The sequence below is a fragment of the Phacochoerus africanus genome, chromosome 15, assembly GCF_016906955.1.
Source record: "Phacochoerus africanus isolate WHEZ1 chromosome 15, ROS_Pafr_v1, whole genome shotgun sequence".
NCBI classification, from domain to species: Eukaryota; Metazoa; Chordata; class Mammalia; order Artiodactyla; family Suidae; genus Phacochoerus; species Phacochoerus africanus.
Genome location: NC_062558.1, coordinates 127,047,218 through 127,073,188, shown reverse-complemented (window position 1 = coordinate 127,073,188; position 25,971 = coordinate 127,047,218).

Genomic DNA, 25,971 nt, shown 5'->3' with positions numbered 1-25,971 from the left:
GTTAGGGATGCAAAAATCACCTGCACTCTGCTGAATCAGAATCTAGATTTTAATAGGGTCTGCAGGAGATTTTGTGTGCACACTCAAATTTGAGAAACATCAATTTAGAGGACACCAATTTGGTTCATTCCAAAACCTTGTATACTTTAATAGAGAGAGGATGAAGTCAATAATTTGCCAACTAAAGAATAAGAGCTGGTCACCCTTAGAAACTAGGGTGGAGGAGCTCATCCATTTGGAGATGATAGGAACTGCACCTACAAACATAGCAAATGGACCTCCTGAATGAAGTCTCTAGAGCATCTGATCTGGGGTAAAATTTGTATGTGAAACTCATGCTCTGCCAACTCCAGGACTGGCATCAATAAAAAAAAAAAAAAGAACACCGTGTTTACCACCAACCCCTGGACACTGGATTTCTAATCTTATGGTCCAGGATTGAAAACACTTGGGAACCACTCTCCCAGACTAACATATATGTATTTTAAGTTCTCTTTTAAATACCTTGCCTTTCCTACCCAGGGCTGTGGGACAGGCAGGCTGTGATTTGCCTGATGGCCCCACATATCCTCCTTCCAGCCTTCCCAGGAGGCTGGGAACCCAGGAGTCTCCAGTGATGTGAACCTCAGAAGATGAGTCCCCACTTCTGGAGAGTAAACTGTGTCAGAATGTGCTGAAATGGGTTAATAATAAAATAGCGTATGTAGTGGGAACCTCTGGCAACTGGATTTACCAAGATAATCTGATGATAACATCTCCAGAGAAACAGTGGGATTTAGGTCCATTCAAGGGAAAATATGAAAGCATTCCAAATATTCCTTAGTCATGATTTCTTCACAATTATAGAGAAAATAAGAGTACATCAAACTCTTAAGGTAGTTGTCATGGGTCATTATCTTGCCCCTTTACTGTGAAAAGAAAGCTATATTTAATGAGGAGTCATTTTAGGATCTTGTTATTAGAAACTAATTTAGGAAATTTCTTTAAAAACTAATAATTAAATAATTACTTAACCTCATGAAATTCAAGTCTAAGATGATTTTCATACCTCCCTAAGTAAGCTCAGCTTTTCATTTGCACTTAGAGGTTCCTTATAGCACTACCACTCTGATGATTTGGATGAATTATATCCATTTTTTAAAACCAAAACTAATAATGGATGAAATTCAATTTAAAGAGCAAATTAATTAAATTGCTTTAGATATATTTATATCTTTTATGCAGAACTGATTAGCAAATGAGGTCAAACTAGCATCTGAATGAAGCTTTTCTATGGAATTAAGGGGAGAAGCATCTGCACTGATTTTCACACTTAGGCAATTGTTTTGGAACAAGCTCCTAACAGTGGAGCCTGTGGAACCTGGACACAGTTACCTGACAGACACCCACAAGAGATGCACGTCAGCTCCCACCACCAGTCTGTGGGATCCGAGTTCATTTCCTTAGTGTGCCTTCTCTCCAGTCGACACAGATGTGTTTCTCTCTTTCATCTGAAAAATACAGGAATTCTCTAGGAAAGAGGTAAATGATTCAGGTCCCCAGAATCTTATTTTTGAACACATTTTAATTAGCATTTGTTCAGTGGTAGAATTTTTTTTTGAACACATTTTGGGGAATAACATAACAATACCTCTATTTTATACATTCTCATGCACACAGTTAATCTAATGGCAATAAACAATAATTGGGACAGAAAAAATTTAAATGTTGTAATACTATATACATAGTCTCATATATTTTAATATTGAATACACTAGAAAGTTTAACCTGAGTGAGAACCTGAATTTTGAGGATTTTTATGTAATATAGGCATAGATATATATTTTTTAATGTATAAAATGTAGTATCATGAGCTACTAAATCTGTAAGCAACTTAACTATTGCAGTGCTATACGCAAGATTCTTCCACTAGAGGGCCCCTCAACTAAATATATTGAAGGGAAGTGAGAAAAAATTGTTTTCATGATGAAAAGATCATTTAAAAAAAATCAAAAGTCTTTTTAATCTCCACCATTATTGTATATCAGTGGAAAGTTATTTTAAAACATACAGATATTCAACCAGAGCTATACAAGGTGGGGAGTCTATGGCCAGAAGATAACGTCATAAGTAAAATTAAAAAATCAAATCTTACTGTGTTAGGGCTGCATAGAAACTTAAAAAAAAAAACCTTAAAAAATAATTAACCTTAAAATAATTAATTTAGAAATACTCCAACCTTATTTCAAATATTAAATTTTTAAAAGGAAGCAATATTAGAAATGATCTTTGAAAAACCAAGGCTCAAAGATGGCAAGTAATTCACCCAGGAGCCAGAGCAACAGTTGCTGCAGAGCCTAGACCAGCCTCCAAGCTGAAGTTTTCCCCACTATTCTCTAATGTAGTTCTTCACCTCTATTGACCTATCTATCTATCTGGAATAAGTAATTAACCTTCTGACTCTCAACTCCTGGGAAAAGCCCCTGAATCCCCTGACTTTTGTGCTGAGCATCAGCTCCTATTGCTGTTTTCATCACTATAGGTGGAACTCTGTTCTTCCTGCCACAAGCCTTTGGCCTTAAATTATATCCCAGGCTTCTCTTCAGGTGTTGCTCAGGTTATTTCTGATTTTATAAATTCACTGATTTTAATTTCTACTGTCCTATTTTAATTTCTCTATTGAATTTCAGTGGTTCCTCTAGGGAGATATATATCTTTAACTCTTCACAGTTCACTTAAAGAGTTGTACCACTTCACATAAATGTTAACAGCTTCACAACTGTGTAGGTCCATTCCCCACCCTTCTCCATCCTTTATAATATAGTTGTCATATCTATCACATCTATATAACATGACACACCCCAGAAGACAATATTAAAATCAAGTCACAGATTAAAAAATTATAGGTGGAAAGATAATATTTTTTTTATTTGCCCACATATTTACTGTTTCAAATGAGCTTCATTCCAAGTTTTGTCTTGGGAATATCTTGTAGTTTGGGGTTTGGGGTATGCATTCACTTTGTTTTCTTTGATCTGAAGACGGTTTCATTTCATTTCATTATTGTTTTTAAGACACACTCTTTTATTTTACAATATGCTTTCCCATATGATTTTCTCTCACAAGAACTTTATCTCCATTTCTTGACAAATTATTGAGGACAGAGTCCTAAGTGACAATACAGCCAGTAAGGAGAGTAAGTCAGGACTTAAATCCAGATCCTCTGACTGGAAAGTCCACAGCTTGCCAGTTATTTATAAGCAGAAACATGATGGGATGAAATAGCAGTAACTCAGAAAAGTAGCTAAAGGATTGATTAGGGATGACAGGAAAAGGAAGAAAGACTTCAGACTACTGAGGAAAGTGCTCTGGATGCAGATGGAAGAGTGCTCTAGGTTTAAAAAAATTCAATGTAAAGATACTGTTCTTGCCTAAAATCATGGCATACAGTAAGATTCAGACTACAGAGGAATGGTTATTGAGAGCAGAGGACTTTCAGATTGTAAAGGACTTACCCAGAAAACTTCTATTTCTGACAGCTCTCAAATTAACTCAAATTGAGAAATAACTATTAGGAACCAAAAATAGAAACAGAATGAGGAATAGAAGTACGTTTTTTAAGCCCTAGTCAAGACACACAAGACAGAGGCTTATATTTTAAGGATTGGTATGTGTCTTTGAAAAAGGAGAAACAAAGTTTTCTTCAAATCAGAATACCAAGAGGAATCATCCCAAGCCAGATTTACCATTGGAGCTTAAATTCCGGGGTCCATCAAAGTGCATGGGTTTCAATGTTCTGTGCCTAATTTTACATTCATAATTTTTCATTACTCTAGATAAAGCTCCCAAATTCTTCAAGGCTCTTTTTTTTAATCTTTAAAAAAATATAAGGTATAATTGACATATAACATTTTACTAGTTTCAGACGTACAACACAATGATTCAATATTTATATATATTGCAAAATGATCAGGACAGTAAGTCCAGTTAACATCTATCCCCACACATAGTTATAATTCTTTTTCTTGTGATGAAAACTTTTAAAATTTGCTCTCTAAGCAACTTTCAAATATGCAATACACTATTATAACCATAGTCACCAGCCTGTATATTACATTCCATAAGTTATTTTTTTATAACTGGAAATTTGCATCTTTTTTCCTCCTTAACCAATATCACCTGACTCCCAAGCCCCCTCCCCTGCCTCTGACAACCACTGTCATGGTCTCTGTATCCATGAGCTTTTTTGTTTGCTTGTTTGTCTGCTGTTGCTTTGTTTTGTTTTTATATTCCACATGTAAGTGAAATCATAAATTATTTATCTTTCTCTGACTTATTTCACTTAGCATAATGCTATCAAGGTCCTTCCATGTTATTGCAAATGGCAAGATTTCATTCATTTGTATGGCTGAGTAGTATTCCATTGTTCCTGTGAGTGTGTGTGTGTGTATGTGTGTGTGTGTGTGTGTGTGTGTATCACATCTTTATCCATTCATACATCAATGGATGCTTAGGTTGCTTCCATATCTTGGTTATTGTAAATAATGCAGCTATGAACATAGGATGTATGTATCTTTTTTTGAGTTAATGTTTTTGTTTTCTTCTCACTTTATTCTTAAAGGATATTGTGCTAGATATAGATATATGGCTTGATGATTTTTTCCTTTAGCACTTTAAAGACATTCTGTTTTCTTCTGGCCTTTAGATTTCTGGTGAGAAGTGAGAAGCTATTTAAATCATTTGTAAATTTTATTTTTCCCTGGCTGCACTCAAGAGTTTATCTTCAGTCTTCAGAAGTTTGATTATATTGTGTTTAGATGTGGTTTTCTTTGTATTTATCCTTCCTGGAGTTTGCTAAGCTTGCTGAATCTGTAAGTGTATATCTTTCAACAAGTTTGGGGATTTTTTCTTCAAATATTTGTTCTGTACCACCTGTCCCTTTTCTTCTAGAACTCAAATTATAATAAGAATGTTAGATGTTTTGAAATTGTTCCACAGGTCCTTGAATCTCTGTTCTTTATTTTTTTTTCAATCTTTTTCTCTGTTCTAAAGGCTGGATAATTTCTACTGATCTATACTCAAGTTCTATCAACATCAATCTTACATTAAGCCTATCTGTGGAATTTTAAGTTTCTTATATTTTACGTTTTCATGCTAGAATTTTAATTGGTTATTTTTATAGCTTTGATTTCTTTTTTGAAATTTTCTCTATGTTCATTCCTTATAACATAATTTCCTTTATAGCACTGAACATAAGTGCATAATCAGGGAAATGCAAACTAAGATCACAGTAAGATCTATTTGATTGGCTAAAATTTAAAAGACTGATAATACCAAGTATTGACAAGAATATGGAGGTACTGGAAACTACAATGCTAGTGGGTACACAATAAAATATAACCACTTAGGGAATATATTTCTTGGTTTCTTAATGTCAAGCATACACTTACCAAAAGATCCAGCCATTCTATTCCTGGGTATTTGCCCAAGAAAAGTAAAATTGTGTCCACATGTAGACTTATATATGAATGTTCACAGCATTTTTCTTCCCAGTAGCCAAACCTGGAAAAACACAAATGTCCATCATCAGATAAATGGGTTGACAAAATGTGGCATGTCCATACGATTGAATGATACTCATCAATATAAAGAAGTGCTCTACTGATACATGCAAGAACATGGGTGAATCTCAAAATAATCATGCTGAGTGAAAGCAGCCAGACACGAAAGAAGATGTACTGCCTGATTCCATTTATTTAAAATTCTCAAAAATATAAGTGAATCCTTTTTACACAAAGAGAAAATTAGTGGTTGCTTGGAGCCAGGGTGGAGGAAAGAATGAACTCTAAAGTGGCAAGTGGGAAATCTTCAGGGGCTATCATCTTGATTATGGTGGTGGTTTCATCAGCTTATAAAACTGTCAGACCTCATAAAATCATACACTTTAAATGAGTGAGGTTTATTTTAAATAACAAAGTTTATAAGGAAATTGATTTAAGAAATAGCTCCATAAAGGAACACTACTAAAATCCTCATTTCACAGAAAAAAGCAATTAATAATAGAATGTATTTACTACACGGAAGAACAAAAATAATGCCAATGTAATATATTAATTAAAATTTAATTACATAAATGATACTTGGGCTCACTGATCCTAAATATTTCCAAACGTACAATTTTACTATTTGAACATTTTAAAAACCAAGGGCTTATGTAGAATAAAGTACATGTATATTAAGTGCACCATTTGATTTTTTTTTATAAATGTAACCATCATGAAACATTCCAGCACCCAGAAGATATCTCTAGGACCGACCCTTCCAGTGAGAAATTACTCCCAGCAGTCCTGTTATGACCTGTATCACCTTTGATTGTTAGTTTTGCTTTTGTGTTTCATATAAATGGAATCACATGGTATATATTCTTTTGTGTCTGACAGTTTTCATTCAATATTTGTCTGTGAGAATAATTCATGTTGTTGAATGTATCAATATAGTTCTTTCTTTCTTAACATTGTGTTTTATTTCATTGCATTAATATACCACAGTTTATTTAGTCACCCCATTACTGGCAGACAATGGGCTGTCTCTAATTTTTGGCTATTTCAGTAAAGCTATGAATATTTGGGAACATATCTCTTTGGCAAGAAAAAAACAAATAATTTCCGGTGGATATACATCAAAAGTAGAATTACAGCATCATAAATAAAAAAAAAAAGCACTGTAAGTTTAACCTTAGTTTGATTAGGTAAAACACACTAAATACAAAAATAAGTGGACTTACTCAAAGCTTGCTTTTGCTATGGTTAGAGGAGCAGATGTCAATACCTTCCCTAGAGGGGGATCTTTCCAGAATGGCTGCTCTTGGAAAATTATGTGGAAAGCATTCCAGAATGAGCTTCAAGTTTATACAGAATGTGATTTGAAAATCTCTCTCTGCCAAATGGTCCATGATGAGTAAAAATAAAGTTTGTTTCCACATCTTGGCTATTGTGAATAATGCTTGAATGAACAAGAGAATACTAATATCTATCTGAATTTCTGATTTCAATTCTTTTGGATAATTACCCAGAAATGTAATTGCTGGATTGTACAGTAGTTCTATTTTATGTTTTTTGAGGAACCTCCCTATAGTTTTCTGTAGCAGCTGTACGATTTTGCATTCCCACCAACAATGCACAAGGGTTCCAAATTCTCCACATCCTCACTAACACCTGCTGTCTTTCTTTCTTTTGATAATAGCCAATCTGACAGGAGTGAGGTGATATCTCATTGTGATTTTGATTCTCATTTCTCTAGTGATTAGTGACATTGAGCATTTTTCATTCACTTCTTGGCTTCCTAAGAGAAAGGGCTATTAAAGTCCTTAGCCCATTTTAAAATTGGGCTATTAGTAGTTATTATATTAAGATAGGTATACATTGTCAGATGAGTGGATAAAGAAGATGTGGCATAGGAGTTCCCTGGTGGCTCAACAAGTTAAGGATCTGTTACTGTTTTGCTGTTAACTGCTGTGGCTTGTGTTGCTGCTGCAGTGGGTTTGATCCTTCGCCTGGGATCAAACCCACTGCACATGCTGCAGGCATGGCCAGAAAAAAAGAAGATATGGCATATGCATACAATGGAATATTATTCGGCCTCTAAAAAGAAGGTAATTCTGTAATACATGACAAGGTGGGTGAAACTTGAGGATGTGAGCTAAATGAAATAAAAGTGCAGAAGGACAACGAGATATATGAGGTATCCAAAATAATTAAACTCATAGAAACAGAGAGTGGAATGGTGGCTGCCAGTTGCTGGTAAGGAAAATAGGAAGTTACTAATCAAAGGCATAAAATTTCAGTTATACAAAATGAATAAGCTCTAGAAATCTGCTGTGTAACATTGTACCTACTGTATTGTTAACTTAAAATTTTGTTAAGAGGGTAGATCTCATGTTAAGTGTTCTTAATGCGCGCACACACACACACACTAGCAAGTGTTTCTTTTCCTTCTATCCTCCCTCTCAGAAACTCACATCAAAACTTCCAAACAAATGTGTCAACAATAAACTTCAATATCAGCAGCAACAATGCTCCTTTCTAAGCAGGAAAGTGTCTTATCCCTGCCATTTTTCAGGTCAGTTATACTTTCAGACATTTTTTTTCCCCACTCAATGACCATTAATTCAGAGAGAGGAGCAACACTGGTTTTCGATTTCCCTTAGTTCAGGCTTTACACTGAGAGCATAAGTTTCCCATCCTGGCTAGGAGTCTTTCCTTTTCAAGCCAGGCTGAACCTTTTCCCTCTCAAGTTTGAGGTGGGTGTATCCTGGATTCAAGTGAACTCATAAATAAAGCAATGTGTGGATTTCTTTGAAGATTTTAAAGCTATTTTATGAATACAAATTTTAAAGAAAATTTTTTTAGCATTTCCAAACTTTCACCCATTGATTAATTTGAAAGCATGTGATTTTAGAATTTTACAAAAGCTTTCATAAGACATCTCTTGAAATACAGTATTTGTGTTCATCTGCCATTGCACCTAACAGCAGCATCTAAAAACAAGTTCAAAACATTGTTGAATCTAGCTTTAAACGAATGGAAAAACAACTGAAATGATTCAATTTAAAATTGTGGAAAAACGCATATAAAATTTATCATCTTAACCATTCTTAGGTGTCCCATTCAGTGGCATTAAATACATTTACATTGTTGTGCTGTCATTACCACCGTCCGTCTTCAGAACTCTTTTCACCTTGCTCTGTGCCCATTAAGGAATAATTCCACACTCTCCCCTCCCCACAGTCCCTGGTAACCACTATTCTACTTTTTGTCTCTAACAGTTTGACTACTCCAGGCATCTCATATAAGTGGAATTATACAGTATTTATTTTATGGTAACTGACTTGCTTCTTCAAGTTTCATCCATGTTGTAATTTGTGTTAGACGTTCCTTTCTTTTTAGTGCTGAGTAGTATTCCATCATACATCTGTACCACATTTTGCTTATCCATTCATCCATGGATGGGTACTTGGGTGGCTTCCACATTTTGATTATCGTGAGAACAGCTGCTATGAACACATATCTGTTTGAGGCTTTGCTTTCAATTTCTTTGGGTATATATCCAGAAGTGAAACTGCTGGATCACAGGGTAATTCTATTTACTAATTTGATTTTTAAAAACTTAAAAAACATTTGTAATACTATTGTATGATTCCTATTATATGAAAGTCATGAACAGGAAAAACTGTGTTACAGTGATAAAGTCAGAGAGGTGGCTGCCTCTGAGAGGAGGAGGGCTAACTGGACAGGGCCAGGAAGGAACTCTCTACGGTGATGGAAGTGTTTTACATCTTGATCTGGGTAGAGTTATGAGGATACATAAAAATGCATCAAGCCATACATTTAAGCCATATTGTACATTTTACTTCATGTAAATTGCACCTAAAAAACTCTCAAAGATATTTAACAGTGATATTTTAAGGGGATATGACTCAGAAAACTCAGAGCCATGATATATTTAAATTTAATTTAAATATAGATCGGTATGAAATAAATCTTACATATTTTTTAAAATTTTGTAATATCTGACAATAGGACAAATGTTTCCAATTCACCAGGCAGTTCCTAGGAGGTTCCATATATCGCACTAGAATATAAATGCCCTTTTATGGGTAAATGTTCCCTTTTGCCTATAATTTTATGAAAAAAGAATCAAAAAGAGAGACGCATCCAAGGATGTGACTCCAGTATTAACCACTGAAAAACCTATATCATTAACATTCGAGGGAAGGTCATAAACATATACTTAAAATTGATCTTTACATCTGAATAATCAGTGCTTAAATGAGTCAGTTTCAATGTGGTTCTTTTTTATTTCATAATACTGAGTATATACATGCTTGTGGTTGGAAGGACTTTGTTACTACAGAGCCTGTTAGGGAAGATTGCCAAACAAACACTAAAAATTATCTGCCCACGTAGTTTTTACTATGAACAGCATGTCTAACCCACGGTAAATTCAGTAACTGAAAATTAAAGACGGTTCTTCACTGCTAACCCAACAAAATAATTCAGTCATTTTAGAAAAATGCATGTTATTTTGACTTAGAATAAAGTATACCTGGCCAATTTACCTTTCAATAAGGCAGAAAGAAAAATGGAGCTAACTGAAGGAGCTGGGGTTAAAGCATAAAGGAAGAATGACTTATAGACTACTCATGGAAATTATGAACGGGAGAGAGAGAGAGAGCTGATTTTTCAATTTGGAAAACCCCATCAAGGGAAAAAGAAAAGAAAAGATCTTGTGAGGAGAACTGGAGATTTATGTGTCTGATCTTCCAGCGTTTACATGCTCTGTGAGGTCATGAGCAGAGCCTCATGACAAAGAGTCAGTGCCTTTGAGTCCTGAGTATGTGTCTCTAGAAAAGATGACATCTTTTCTCGGGAAAAGATGATTTGAGTCAAATCAAGACAAATAAGACAGTAGGTGCCCAAATGAGACAGTAGGTGCAGAAAAAAGAAAGCAAGGTGAATGAAAGGAAAGAGACCTTTGTGTATAATGAATGATCAAGAAGCTTGGTGAGTGACATGCTTGCAATGACACACACAGAGGAAAGAACGAGTTCTGATAAAATCAGATTAGTTATGGATAGAGGAAGAATGAATTCGCTTGTACAATAGGCCTAGTCACACCAGCTGTCTGCAAATCTTGCATGAGGATTTTAATGAGCTCTCATTATCTCAGAACTGGGTTAAAACATCAGAGAACAGAAACTTCTAAGAACCAGAGTCCTGATTCTTCAAGGCATTTGGTCATGTGAACATCAAGCTAACTTTTCAGTCACAGCCAAAAACTAAGTCTGGGCTTCTCACTAAGGTGAGTTCTGCATAGCTTCTCCTGCAAGCTATTTAGAAAGCATACCATCTAATCCCTAATGATGGCAGCCTTTGATATTGATAATTGTGTTCCAAGTTTATCTATTCATTAAAACATTTGACTTGCATGTTCACCTATCTCCCATTCCATAAATCCCTGGGAATAAAGCAGGGGCTGGGGGAGACTCACTTTAGTTGTTAAATAGCTTTAAAAATTAATATTGAATTGTCACAAAAGAATATGTATACAAATGTATATGGCATAAAGAATCATGACAAAGTGACAGTTAATTCTTTGCTCAAAATCTCCAGTAGTCAAGTCTCCACCAAAATCTTCCTTGTGATCCACCCCCACATGGCACCTCTTACTCTGCCTCCTCTTCACCCCTTCCCAGCTTGGCGTCTTGGCTCTGACCACCCAAATTCTCGCTGTTTCTAGAGGGTTGACTATTCCCACCTCTGGCCTCTGGCCCTCCTCTGCGGCAGCTCTCCTCCCCACTGGGCTGCAGGGCTGAGCCTCACTTCCTTCAGTCTTCCATCAGATGCCACCTCCACAGTGAGCCTTCCCTGGCCACCCTGTATCAAATTTCAGTACTCACCCCAGTCAGCACTTCCCCACCTCCATCCGTGCTTCACTTGAGAAATCCTTAGCATTTATCACTAAATAGTAGACTTTATTTATTTATTTATTGCTTTTTAGGGCCGCACCTGTGGCATATGGAAGTTCCTAGGTTAGAGGTCCAATTGAGGTACAGCTTGTAGGCCTTTGCTACAGCCACAGCAAACACTGGATCTGAGCCATTCTGTGACCTACACCACAGCTCACGGCAACGCCAGATCCTTAAGCCAACGAGTGAGGCCAGGGACTGAACCTCCATCCTCAAGGATACAGTTGGGTTTGTTACTGCTGAGCCACAGTGGGAACTCCTGTAGGCATTATTTATTAATCATATTTGTTGTCTATTCCTAAGCACCAGAAGTCAGCTCCAAAGGGCGGAATGACTGTTCTGTTCACTGTCACCTCCCCTGATGCACTGAGGGCTCTGAGTAAATACTTGTTGTATCTACCATCCGACTGCAGGACAGGACAAATCCCCTGCATGAGTGTCCTCTGTTCTACCCTTTCCTCCCTGATCAGAGGTGGCCAGGACTCTAACCTTGCTTTTCACTCCCCTGCTTTTCTTCATATTTTGTGTGTTTGAAACACAATATATGTTTATATTCCTAAAAATATATTGTTTAGTTTTGCATATCTTTGACTTTTTATAAATGCAATCATACTGTATAAATTCTTCTGCAATTTGGTTTTTCGTTCAACATTATGTTTTTGAAGCTCATCCATGTTGTGCGTAGCTGTGGTTCAGTTTTCACCATTGTATAGTGTTCTATTATATAATTACACCACCATTAATTTATCCATTTTGCTGTTTATTGATATTTGAATTGTATCTGGTTTTGGTGTTACAAAAAATCTTTCTGTGAACATTTTCATACATGATCTCTGTGATTGTGTGTTTTCAGATTACATATCTAGGACTGGACTTGCTAGATTGCAGCGTCTTTTGTTCTTAGTCTTTATCGTATAGTGTCAAGTTATTTTTAAAGAGATTGTTTCAATTTGCATTTCTGTCAGCACTGCACAACTGTTCTGATCCTTCCACACCCTCGCAATAACTTCAGTAACTTTTATAGTTTTGCCAATTGTACATAGTAAAACCACCCCATGATTTCAGTCAGTGTTTCCTTGATTATCAAAGATATTAAGTGTCTTTTCTTTGACTATTTGGGTTTCTTCCTTTTTAAAGTGCCTCTTGACCGTTTCTTCATTCAGTTATTTTTTTCTTTTGTATTTGTAAGCATCCCTGACATATTCTGGATACAAATAACTTGTCAGTTACACATGTTGCACTATATTCTTCTGGTTGTGAGACTGTGGGACTTTTACTTTATATTTTCTTTTCATGAACAGAAGTTCTTAATTTTAGTGTAATTAGTTACATATTATTTCATCAGTTATCCTTCCTAACTCAGAAGTTAGAAAGATATTTGATGTTGCCTTCTAATTGTTTTATAGTTCTTCTTTTTATAGTTAAGTTTTAATCCAACTGGAATAGATTTTAAGTATACAGTATGATGTAGGGGGTCCAATTTCGTATGTATAACCCATTGTCCATGTACTATTTGTTGAAAAATCCAGTCTTCTCATCGATCTGTGGACACCAGTTCCATAGAATATCACTTCCATATTTGTGTGGCTCTTTGCCTTTTGTTCCATTGATCTCTATGTCCACCCTTTTACTCAATATTGATTCTTTTCATTTAATTTTTATTTTATTGTGGTAAGAATACTTTATATGAGATCTACCCTCTTAACATCATTCTAAGTGCACAATACAGATGGTTATCTACAGTCATAATGTTATACCACAGATATTTAGAATTTACTCATCCTGCATAACTGAAACTTTTGACCTGTTGATTAACAACACCCCATTTGAAAAACACTTTAGAAAGCAAGAATAAAAGCTACCTCCTTAACATAGCAATAATACTTCTCAGGAACCAAGGCTTAACGATGAAAGACTGGCAGCCCCTTCATTTACACCAGATGAGACAAGGACATACCTTATTTATTACAGTTTAAATTGTTCTGAAGGTGCTACATAATGCAACAATTCAATAACAAGCAGTATGCCACCTGGGAAGGAGGAGGAAATAGTCCCTTGTTTCCATGTGCTACCACTCTATTTATGAAAAAACTACTGAAAACAGTAAGAGAATTCTGTAAGGTGGTCAAATTATAAAAGTTATATGCAAAAATCAACAGTTTCCTCTCTATGGAAATAATTCAGACCGCAAAGGAAGATATTCTATTCACAAAAACAATAAGACACTAAATAACTAGGAATCCCAAGAGTAACTAATAATAAATACCTATTGAGGTGGAGGGATTTTTTTACAATATCAATTAATCGTCAAAGCAAACTATGGTTAGGTAGTATTATTATTATAGTCATTTTTTTTACATTATACTTGGGCTTTATTTAGTCATAGCAGTCCACAGTGAATGTGAAATAACAATGAAGCTAAATAACCTCCAGATAAATTAAAAATCTTTCTCATAGAAATTTCCTATTTTCAAAGAAAGTTTATCTTTCAAAATAACCAAATTCCAGGGTTTATAGACCTGCCTAGCAGAAGCTTTTGTTCTTTTTTTCTCAGAGTAAACATGTTTACCTCTTATCTGGTAGTCAAGAGTTTCATGGTTAAAATTCAACTTTCAGAATAAGACTTACCTTTATTAAACCCTCTTCCTTATACCAGATGCTTTACATGTGTTATCTCAGTCATCGAATTTACTGTTTGGTAATTCTATTTTTTTAAATGAAAACAGTAAAAAAATGTATTAAGACTACATAACAACACCAGTGTGCTCAGCTTAAGAAAGAAAATATATTGAGACTTTGAAAACAAACATATGGTTTCCAAAGGAGACAGTACAGGGGAGGAATTTATACTCATTTTGCAATGGAAAAAACTGAGCTGTGGAAGGGTTCAACAGCTTCCCAAGGTCATTCATAGAACACAGCAGAGACAGGATTTGAACCAAAGTTCATGATCTTAACTGCGAGGCAAGACTGCCACACTATCTTCTACAAAGAAAACCATAGGACTCTGCTAAGAGATCATAAAAACACTCAATTCAGTGGAGATATGCTGTTAAGAGGATGGCTACATGTCAAGAAGGATGTCAGTTCTTGTCAGATTATATTCAAATTAATGCAAACCCAATAAAATCCTAACAGAATTTTTAATGTAACAATTTTATTGATTTATAATTATTCATATCAGAATTTTTTTCTTAATTTACCAAAGGATTCTAAGTTCTGAAAGTCTAGACATGGAAATTCTGAACAGAGGAAGGTAATTGTCTTAGCTGATAATAAAAATATACTACAAAGCCGTAGTTATTAGAATAATGAGAAACCGGAATAGAAACAGACCAGGAGCATGTTTTGTGTTTGCTTTTTCTTTTTACAGCCACACCTGAGGCATACAGAAATTCCTGGGCTGGGGTCGAATCAGAACTGCAGTTGCCACAGTAATGTTGGATCCACAGCCAGATCCGAGCTGGATCTGCAACCTATGCCACAGCTTTAAGCAATTCAGGATCCTTAATTCACTGAGCAAGGCCAGGGATCGAACCTGCATCCTCACAAACACTATGGCAGGTTATTAACCTGCTGAGCCACAAAAGGAACACCTTAAGTTGGAGCATTTTTGTTCCTCAAAGACATCTGATAATGTCTAGAGATTTTTTTTTTTTTTTTTGTCTTTTGTTGTTGTTGTTGTTGTTGCTATTTCTTGGGCCGCTCCCGCGGCATATGGAGGTTCCCAGGCTAGGGGTCGAATCGGAGCTGTAGCCACCGGCCTACGCCAGAGCCACAGCAACGCGGGATCCGAGCCGCGTCTGCAACCTACACCACAGCTCATGGAAACGCCGGATCGTTAACCCACTGAGCAAGGGCAGGGACCGAAGCAGCAACCTCATGGTTCCTAGTCGGATTCGTTAACCACTGCGCCACGACGGGAACTCCTAGAGATATTTTTGATTATTACAACTCAGGGATAGGTCAGGCGTTGGGTGGACAGAGGTCAAGAATGGTGCTAAGTGCAGGACAGCCCCTTCACTCCTACCCTCAACAATAATTGGCCCCAAATAAAGAATAATCTTGCCCCCAAAAGTCAATAGTGCCAACATGGAGAAACTAAAAATTATTTAATAAATTTTAGATAATTAATTAACCATTTGAAAAAAAGAGTCAATACTAACCTCATTTCTTACACCAAATCTGGCAGTGCATACAAATTAAAAACATCTCCACAGCATAGAAACAAAATACAAACCACAACCTGGGCAGTGCAGTCTATATATCAGATGAGAAATTAATATCCCTGATATACAAAGAGTTTTTATAAGTCAATAAAGAAAAGATAAACCACACAGATAAAATAGGCAAAGCACACAGACAGAATGTTCAGAAGTTAAAAATATGTACAAAGTATAATAATGAAAAGTGAAAATTATATATAAAATACAAAACATAAAATGTAATAACAGAATATGGTAATGAAGATGCAGATTAAAATATCATTTTGATAAGGAAAAAAACAAAAGTCTGAAATGACTTGAAGACACAGACATTTAAGTCAAATCTCTGGAACTAATCCCGCTCTCTTTTACTGGCAGTAATAAATATTACCAGCAATGTAAGTCTTCAATCCTCCAATCTCAGGAAAGCTACAAAGGGCACCCACTGCAGGTGTGGTTACATAATGACCAGTCCAAATTTATGTTGCCCAAATGCTGGATAAACAGCATTCTTTTATATAGACTGACCTTATTTGACTGTGTAAATCTATACAAATTCAATCTTCCTGGTGCAATTTTACTAGAGGCAATATCAGGAAATTTTATTAGCTGTAATGATTTATCCAGGCCTCTAGAGTGCCATTTATTTCCCAGTAGAAAAGTAGTTTAGAGTATTTCAGTATTTCACTGTTCACTGATTTCCCCCTAAAGTCCATTAAAAGTTCAAGTTAAAAAAAAAAAAATCTCTTACGGGACTGCAAATGTCCATACTTAAGAATACTTCTGCAAAGAAGTTCATTCTGTCCTTTTTTCAGATTCCACATGTCAGTGAAAGCATTTGATGTTGGTGTCTCAACTGACTCACAGACATTGAAAAACTTATGGTCTCCAAAGGAGACAGTTTAGAGGGTCGGGGGATGCGCTGGGGTTGTGGGATGGAAATCCTATAAAATTGGATTGTGATGATCATTGTACAACTACAAATGTAATAAATTCATTGAGTAATAATAATAAAAAAGAATACTTCTGAAGAAATGCTATTTGTTCATAACCCTAGTATCTTGAAAGGAGCTATTCTATATGAGTGAAGAAAAAGAATCCTTTTCCAATGGCTGTCCCTAAATTAAAATTCATGATTTGGTAGAGCACTTGAATACAATCCTTGTTACTTATCATGGCTGTGGGAATTGTGATTCCCAGGCAGCTTGAGGTCAAGTGAAACCCAAAATCCCAATACAAATTTACTCACTGCTGCCTGGGTCCTCAGACACTATGTCTATGAGGCTTGAGGGGCCCCGTGGGCCAGCATAAAAAAGGCACTCAAATACCACAGATGGGCTGTGTGGACTTGCCACCAAAGCCTATCCTCCAGTCACACATCACATCTTGAAATAGCCCATCCGCGATCACTCTCCATCAGCTCATGTCCCCACCAGTTACAGCTGCTGACTGAAGGGAAAGCAGTTCTCATAAATCTGTTCTTTCTGTCCACAGGGATGTTGCTAAGGCTTGTGGGTTGTGTGAAAGAATGACTCAGAAACACATTTAGGAAAGAAAAGAGGACATTTACTCCTCCTCCCCCTCTTCTCCTTCCTCTTCCTTTTCCTCTTCTTCTTTGCTTTTTATGGCTGCACGCTCAGCATATGGAAGTTCCCAAGCCAGGGGTCAAATCGGAGCTACAGCTGCCAGATACAAGCTGCGTCTACCACCTACACCACAGCTCACGGCAACGCCAGATCCTTAACCCACTGAGCAGGGCTAAGGATGGGATCCGCATCCTCATGGATACTAGTCGGCTTCATTTCTGCTGAGCCACCAGAGGACACCTCTTCTTTATTCTTAAAGATGTGCCTATTTGGTGGCAGAAGGAGGGGGTACAGGGAGTGGAGGGGAGAATTATCAAGTGATGGAAAATCTTAAAATCTTGGAGATCAAACCTTTTTTGCCACAGTTTATTCTTCTTAGAAATTCTAAAATTTTATCATCAGCATCAAACCTTGTTATTTTATCCAAGAAGTGAGAGGTTCAGGCTATTCAAGAAAATAGATATATTGCTGAGGCATCTCACTTGAAGTAGATATCATCACGTGGAATAATGTCATCAGCGGCCCTGAAAATGGGTATCAGAAGCGCTCTAGCATCCTTCACAGGAACACACTTTCCCTCGGCATTTAAGTGCATTTCTTTGCACACAGCATGCTAAACACACTTTCCACGGCCACAACTCTCTCGTGTTCAAAATGTCACCACTTTTTCCAATACTGTGTCAGTATCAGGAGGCGTTTTGTTGGCCACCTGTTCTTTGTGAATCCAGCCATGCATTAACTGGCCTTCTGGCACCTCTCAGCTGTGTAGTCACAGCCTTTTTGCTGCAAACATAGCTGGTGGTGTCTGTACTGATCCCAGGACACCTTTTGCAGTTTATCTTATGGCTCACAAACCAGTTGTTTCCTGAATGGAAGTCCTTCCCCCTGCAACGTGGGCTGGTTGTATACGGCTACACGCCTATGGCACACACAAGTGACAGCAATTCCATGGAGTGGTATGCTACTGATACTGATGGGGCTCAGGACACGTGACCTGAAAATATGACACCTTGGCATATTGAACTTTTTAAAATGAAGGAATTTGAGAATGGCATGTACAGGAAGGACTTTCTGTCTTTCCCCTGAAGCAGGTCATAACACCATCACATGAGAGGCTCCCTCCCTCTCCCCAGAGGCAGGGACACAGAGAGGACTGTGAATGAATAGGCCTTGAGAAGTTTCCCCCAGTTTGCTACACTTGGCTCATACCCTTTACCCTATAACATCTTTCTCTGACTTTCCACTCTTCATCAGATCCAGCACAAAACCACTCAAGTTTAACTGTTTCTTCAAGACTTCATTTCCTTAGGAAGGCTCCTATGTCACATAAACCTTACATTAAATAAATTTGTATGCTTTTCTCTTGTTATTCTGCTTTTTATTATAGGGGTCCCAGTCAACAATGTAAAGGATAGAGGAAAAAGATATTTTTTTCTTCCCTTACAATACTATGCAAGTCTAACAATTTCATCTGATAAAGGAATGTCACCAATAGTTTAATCTGTGCTCTTTCAAAAATGTCTATCTCTGACCTTGAACCTGGTTTTACAAGCTCCTCTGTGATATTGTGGTATGCACCTGTTCTTGTTACAAGGATGCTTTTAAGGATGGTTTGAGTTCTTGATCTCATCCCCATTAATAAACCTCACACTGGAAGGTATAATGTTTTGCTTGTTTTAAAAATCACTTAATATACTTAACAAAGGTCATTATATTCTGCTTAAAAATGTCATGAGATCATCAAAAACTTTATGCTACTTCTGGAGAAATATTTCTATACTGGAGCCCTGAAGAAAAATGGAAGAAGTGCTGCTGTTCAATTTGTTCCTCTCTGCCTTCCAGTTTCATTTGACTGAGAACTGGTTTCAGGTAATTATATTATTCTGTGCTATCGCACTTGCTACTGTTGTCATCTCTGATTTTCCATCTCAATGAACAACTTTTGAACCACTGATCCTTTTCAGTAAAACTGGGGATGCATCAAACAAAGGAATAGCAACCTATGCAATTTTTTTTCTTCTTTGGCTGCCCCACAGCATATGGAGTTCCTGGGCCAGGGATCAGATCTGAGCTGCAATTGTGACCTGTGACACAGCTGCAGCAATGCTGGATCCTTTAACCTACTGTGCCAGACTGGGGATCAAACCTGTATCCTGGCACTGCAAAGATGCCACCAATCCCTTTGCACCACAGCAGGAATGCAAACTTATGCAAATTTATAAGTTTAGTTGATGAATAAACCCACAAATGATAAGGCAATCTGAGAATTGCTCTTGTTAAGTAAAATGACTGCTGAGGCCAAAGGACTTTTTTCATCTTCACAGCATAAGCTGTAATTGTTAGGAAGGGGACAAGATTTCCATAGAAATCATAGCATTTCATTCCATATTTTTTAAATGTATGTGAAAAAAATTGTTTCATTTCTTTACTCCAAACCACATGCTTACCCCTTGCCAGATCCCCCCACCCTGACCCTGAGAAGTATGGAATAGAAAACTCCGCAGGGATAGGACTGCATCTGTATTTCCTCCTTTTGAACCCTGCTGCCCAGTCAGGGACCCAAACATGGTCAACTCTGTACATACTTGCCGAACGAGTGAGCACATCCACCATCACTGGCCTCAGATACATGAAGTGTTCTTGAGTTCTCCCACTCCATCATCACCTACTCTCAGAGCCCTATGCATGTTAAGAGGTAAATGAAGAAAAAAAAGTAAACGCAAACAAATTATACTTTCCTGCCTATTCAAAGTGCACAAGGGATAGCGATCACACCTTGAGCCCAGGATGACAAATCGATTTTGATTTGTGTGTCAACAATAATTAACTGGTAGTGACTGCCTGGGGCACTGGAGGGAGAAGGATTCTGAGGTCACATCTGATTTCAGTGAGAACAAGGACGGAGATCAATTAGTAATGTGACTACGGGCTAAGAGTGAAGAATGGGATCACTGGCCATGTATTTTCCATCCCCGTCTTTGGTTAGTTATTTTGACAGTAAAAAGCTAAACACTGTAAGTGTTGATGGTAGAATTTAAGCTGCCAGCAAGGAGGGAGAGGAGTGATTGAGAATATTTTGATGGAGTCTCCAAAAATCTCAAGGCTTCACCTGCCTACAGCCTGCTCGATGCAGAATACTAGGTGAGGTTTTGGGGGAAATAAGTGACATAAATCAATGGTTCTCTTACCTGACTAAACATCAGAAATACCGTGGAAGAGTTCCCATCGTGACTCAGTGGTAACGAGCCCACCTAGAATCTATGAGGACGCAGGTTCTATCCCTGGCCTCGCTCAGTAAAGATCCAGTGTTGCCATGAGCCGTGGTGTAGGTCGCAGATGCAGGTTGGATCTGGCACTGCTGTGGCTGTGGTATAAAAAAAGAAATAACCATGGAAATTTAAAATAATGATTCTTCAACTGAGAACTACAGAATTATACACTCAGAGACAGTATTTAGGATTCAGTATTTTAAAAAAAAAAATCCTCTGATTATATGGAAGCACATGCAAGTTTGGGAGACAATGATAAAATCTACCCGGGAGAACTGAAATTGGAATCCTTCTCGGCAGACTGCCTAGGAAGCTGTTTATCAAAGCTTTTGCTGAGGGACTCTATACAGAAATGAAAACTAGTATGTTTCCAGACTCTGCTGCCCAGATATCTGGATGTCTCTTTTTGCGATGTTAGCAGCCATTGGATGATCATTGCTGAGATTCTTCAAGGGTTTAAAATGAATGATGTTCTACTTTTTTACTTTTACATATATTAGATGGAATATTACTCTAAAGAGAAATTTGCATCTTTGCTAACTATTATTTGCCTCTTTAGTAACCATTTAATTACTCTGAGTTATAGTTCATATAGGGAAGGCAGGATAAATGATCAATTTCCCATTTATTTGTCAATTTTCAAAGTAAGGAGTTTAGTATCCTCCAAATTTTAGTTTTATAGTGTCATTTTGACTCAACATGTGTCCATCCATTGCCATATAACTACCATTTATTGATGCTTATTTTGCTCTGTTTGCAACTAGTAGGAGTTTCTGTGTGGTTGCTGGCTTCTCAGTCTTTGTGACTTAATCCAACTAACCCTTGGTAGTTTCCTTGCCTTTAGGTCTGACAAGATGTTCCAGTTTTATCTTTTATGTGGAATCAGCCATTATTCCATGGAGCCTTGGTTCTTTTTAGTAGGAAATGACATTTAGAGGCCACAATCTGGTTGCTAGGGGTGCTTATCACTACTGGATTGGTCATTGTTTCTCCGCTTTTAGAAAACTGGCTTAAAAAAAAAAACTTTTTTTTAGAGAAGATGAAATAGGTCATGAGTTCACAGTGGAACTTCCTATTCAGATTAAATACTGTAAGATTTTAATTTACCTCATTAATCTCACACCTATACATTATTTCTCCCATGCCAAAACTGTCCGTTCTAAATGGCACCAACTTAATTCATCCTTTTGCAGTATTCTTAGTGACTCCAGAGCCAGACCGCATGGACCTGAATCTTGTCTCTGTTATTGACCAGCTGTGTGACTTTGGCCAGGCACTTAGGCTCTCTGTGCCTCAGGTGCCTCATATGCATATAATAACTACCTCATAGGGTTATTGTGAAAACTGAATCAGAAAATGTGCAATGCCTTTGGAATTTTAACTGGTAAAGAGCGTGGGCTCAGTTGATTTTAGCTACAAAATCTGATGACTTCTTCCTGATTTATATTGTTTCTGTATGAGGGAATGTCAAACTGTTTAATCTTATTCAAAATTTCCTAAAATAATTTATTTTACTTCCACTAACTAAGCCTAGTGATTCTCCCTTTTAAAGTGCAATTGATCTGATAAATATTACACATTCCACCAACAACCTACTAATTTACTTGCTAAATGACTATATTGCCAAACTTGTTTAATAAATATTTTTGTGATATGTAATTAATATTTCACTTTTGATATTTTATTTAAAGATTCTCCACTACATATAAACCAATTACATTTTTTAATTTACATATATACTACAATTCTATCTCCAACCATGCAAATTTATCCACAGAATTTCAGATGAAACTGTTTTCAGGTTAATCTAATTTATAAGAGAAGTTTTTCTAAAAGAGGCTAATTCTAGTTAGTCATATAATAACATATTTTGATTGCATTGGGCATTAGATAAGGACTTTGAAGTAACTACTATTAAAATGTTCAAGAAAATAGGTGAATAAATGGAATATTTCACTAGAAAACAGGAATTTATAAACTAGAACCAAGTAGAAAAACGTAGAATAAAAGATACAATAGCTGAAATTAAGGTTAAGTGCAGAACAGAAACAGTAGAAGAGAAGATTAGTTTACTGGAAGATAGGTCAGTAAAAAGTATCCAGATTAAAGGATAGACAGAAAATAGCTAATACACATAGAAAACGACATAAATAACATAAAGCACACAAAGACAAAAGCTTGATACATGTGCTTGACATTCCAGAAGGAGAGAAGAAAAAAATGAGTCAGAGACAATATTTGAAAAGTCACAGACTGAGAATATTTTAAAACTGATGAAAACTACAAAAGACGCAAATAACCAAAGCACTTTCTCTCTCTCTCTTTTTTTTAATAGTTGCACCTGCAACATATGGAAGTTTCCAGGCCAGGAACTGAATCCAAGCCACAGTTTCGACCTATGTCACAGCTGTGAGCAGCACCAGATCATTTTAACCCACTGCCCTGGGCTGGGGATTGACCCTGCACCTCTGTAGTGACCCAAATCACTCTAGTTGGATTCCTAACCCACTGCACCATAGCAAGAACTCCTAACCAGAGTAATCTTGAGAAAGAAAAACATAGTTAAAGGCATTACACTTTTTTTTTTCTTTTTGCCTTTTAGGGCTGAACCTGTGGCATAGGAAAGTTCACAGGCTAGGGGTGGAATCAGAGCTGCAGCTGCTGGCCTGCACCACAGTCACAGCAACACAGGATCCAAGCCATGTCTTCAACCTATACCACAGCTCACAGCAATGCCAGATTCATGACCCACTGAGCAAGACCAAGGATTGAACCTGCACCCTCATGGATATTAGTCAGATTCATTTCTGCTGTGTCACAATGGGAACTCGTGGCATTACACGTATTGATTTCAAATTACATTATGAAACTATAGTAATGAAAAAAGTATGATACTGAAATAAAAACAGACATACAGACCAATGGAACAGAATAGAGAGCCTAGAAAAAAACCAAATCATATATGGTTAACTAATTTTGATGAAAGTGTGAAGAATATACAATGGGGAAAGATAGTCTCTTCAATAAATGGTGGTGTGACAACTGGATATTGGAGTTCCTGTCCTGGCTCAATGGTTAACGAATCTGACTAGGAACCATAAGGTTGTGGGTTTGACCCCTGGCCTTGCTCGGTGGGTTAAGCATCAGGTGTTGCAGTGAGCTGTGGTGTAGGTTACAGACATGGCTTGGATGCCGTGTTGCTGTGGCTGTGGTGAAGGCCAGCGGCTACAGCTCCAATTCGACCCCTAGCCTAGGAACCTCCATATGCTGCAGGAGCAGCCCTAGAAAAGGCAAAAAAAGACAAAACAAAACAAAACAAAACAACCCCTGGATATCCACCTGCAAAAGAGTCATATTGGATCCTTATCTTACACCATACACAAAAATCAAATCAAAATGGATTAAAGACTTAAAAACATGAGATGGACAAAGACTGAAATTATGAAACTCTTCCCAGAAAACCTAAGGGAAAAACTCCTTGACATTGACCTTGCCGATGATTTTTTTGAATGTGACACCAAAAGCTCAGACAACAAAAGCAAAGTAAACAAGTGGGACCACATCAAACTAAAAAGCTTCTGCACAGCAAAGGAAACAATTGACAAAATGAAAATTGGAAAAACATATTTGCAAACTATATATCTGATAAGGGTTTAGTACCTAAAATATATAAGAAACTCATACAACTCAATAGTGAAAAAAAAAAATAACCTGATTTAAAAAGAGACAAAGGAGTTGAATAGATACCTTCCTGAGGAATATATACCAATGACTAACAGGTATGTCTGAAAAGGTGTTCAATGTCATCAATCATCAGGGCAATGCAAATCAAATTCACAATGAGCTATCATCTCACACCTGTTATAAAAAAGATGAGTGTTTTAACAAGTGTTGATGAGGATATGGAAAAAAATATGGAACCACTACTCACTAATAGTGGGAATATAAGTTGGTATAGGCACTGTAAAATACCATTGAAATTCCTCAACAAACTAAAAATAAAACTACCGTATGATCTGGCAGTCCTTTTTCTAGATCCATACCAAAGGAAGTAATCTTTTTTTTTTTCCTAATTTTTTTTTCCCGCTGTACAGCATGGGGATCAAGTTACTCTTACATGCATACATTTTTTCCCCCACCCTTTGTTCTGTTGCAATATGAGTATCCAGACATAGTTCTCAATGCTACTCAGCAGGATCTCCTTGTAAATCTATTCTAAGTTGTATCTGATAACTCCAAGCTCCCAATCCTTCCCACTCCCTCCCTCTCCTATTGGGCAGCCACGAGTCTATTCTCCAAGTCCATGATTTTCTTTTCTGTTGAAATGTTCATTTGTGCTGTATATTAGATTCCAGTTTTAAATGATATCATATGGTATTTGTCTTTGTCTTTCTGAGTTATTTCACTCAGTATGAGATTCTCTAGTTCCATCCATTTGCTGCAAATGGCATTGTTTTGTTCTTTTTCGTGGCCAAGTAGTATTCCATTGTGTATATATACCACATCTTCCCAATCCAATCATCTGTTGATGGACATTTGGGTTGTTTCCATGTCCTGGCTATTGTGAGTAGTGCTGCAGTGAACATGCGGGTGCATGTGTCTCTTTTAAGAAGAGTTTTGTCTGGATATATGCCCAAGAGTGGGATTGCAGGGTCATATGGAAGTTCTATGTATAGGTTTCTAAGGCATCTCCAAACTGTTCTCCATAGTGGCTGTACCAGTTTACATTCCCACCAACAGTGCAGGAGGGTTCCCTTTTCTCCACACCCCCTCCAGCACTTGTTATTTGTAGACTTATTAATGATGGTCATTTTGACTGGTGTGAGGTGGTATCTCATGGTAGTTTTGATTTGCATTTCTCTTATAATCAGCGATGTTGAGCATTTTTTCAGGTGTTTGCTGGCCATCTGCGTATCAACAAAGTAATCTTAAAAAGATTTCTGTGCTGTCATTTTCATTGATACAGCTAGCTAGCTATCTGTTTAGATAGATATAGACAATGGAATATTATTCAGCTTTAAAAAAGGATATCCTGTCATTGCAACAACGTAGATAAACATGGAAGACATTTTTCTAAATAAAAAAGCCAGATATAGAAAGAAAAAAAAAGGAAGATCTCATTTATATGTGGAATCTAAAAAAGTCAAATACACAGAAGCAGAGAGTAGAATGGTGGTTACCGGGAGTTGAGCAAGTGTGAAATGGGGAGATAATTGGTCAAGGGTACAAAGTTGGAGTTATATAGGATGAATACATCTAGAGATCTGATGTACAGCATGATGCCTATAGCTGATAATACTGTACTGAATACTGAAAATTTGCTAAAGGATTTCAGTTACTCTCATCACACACACACAAACTGGTAAAGATGTGAGGAGAAGGTATGTTAATTAGTTTGACTCTAG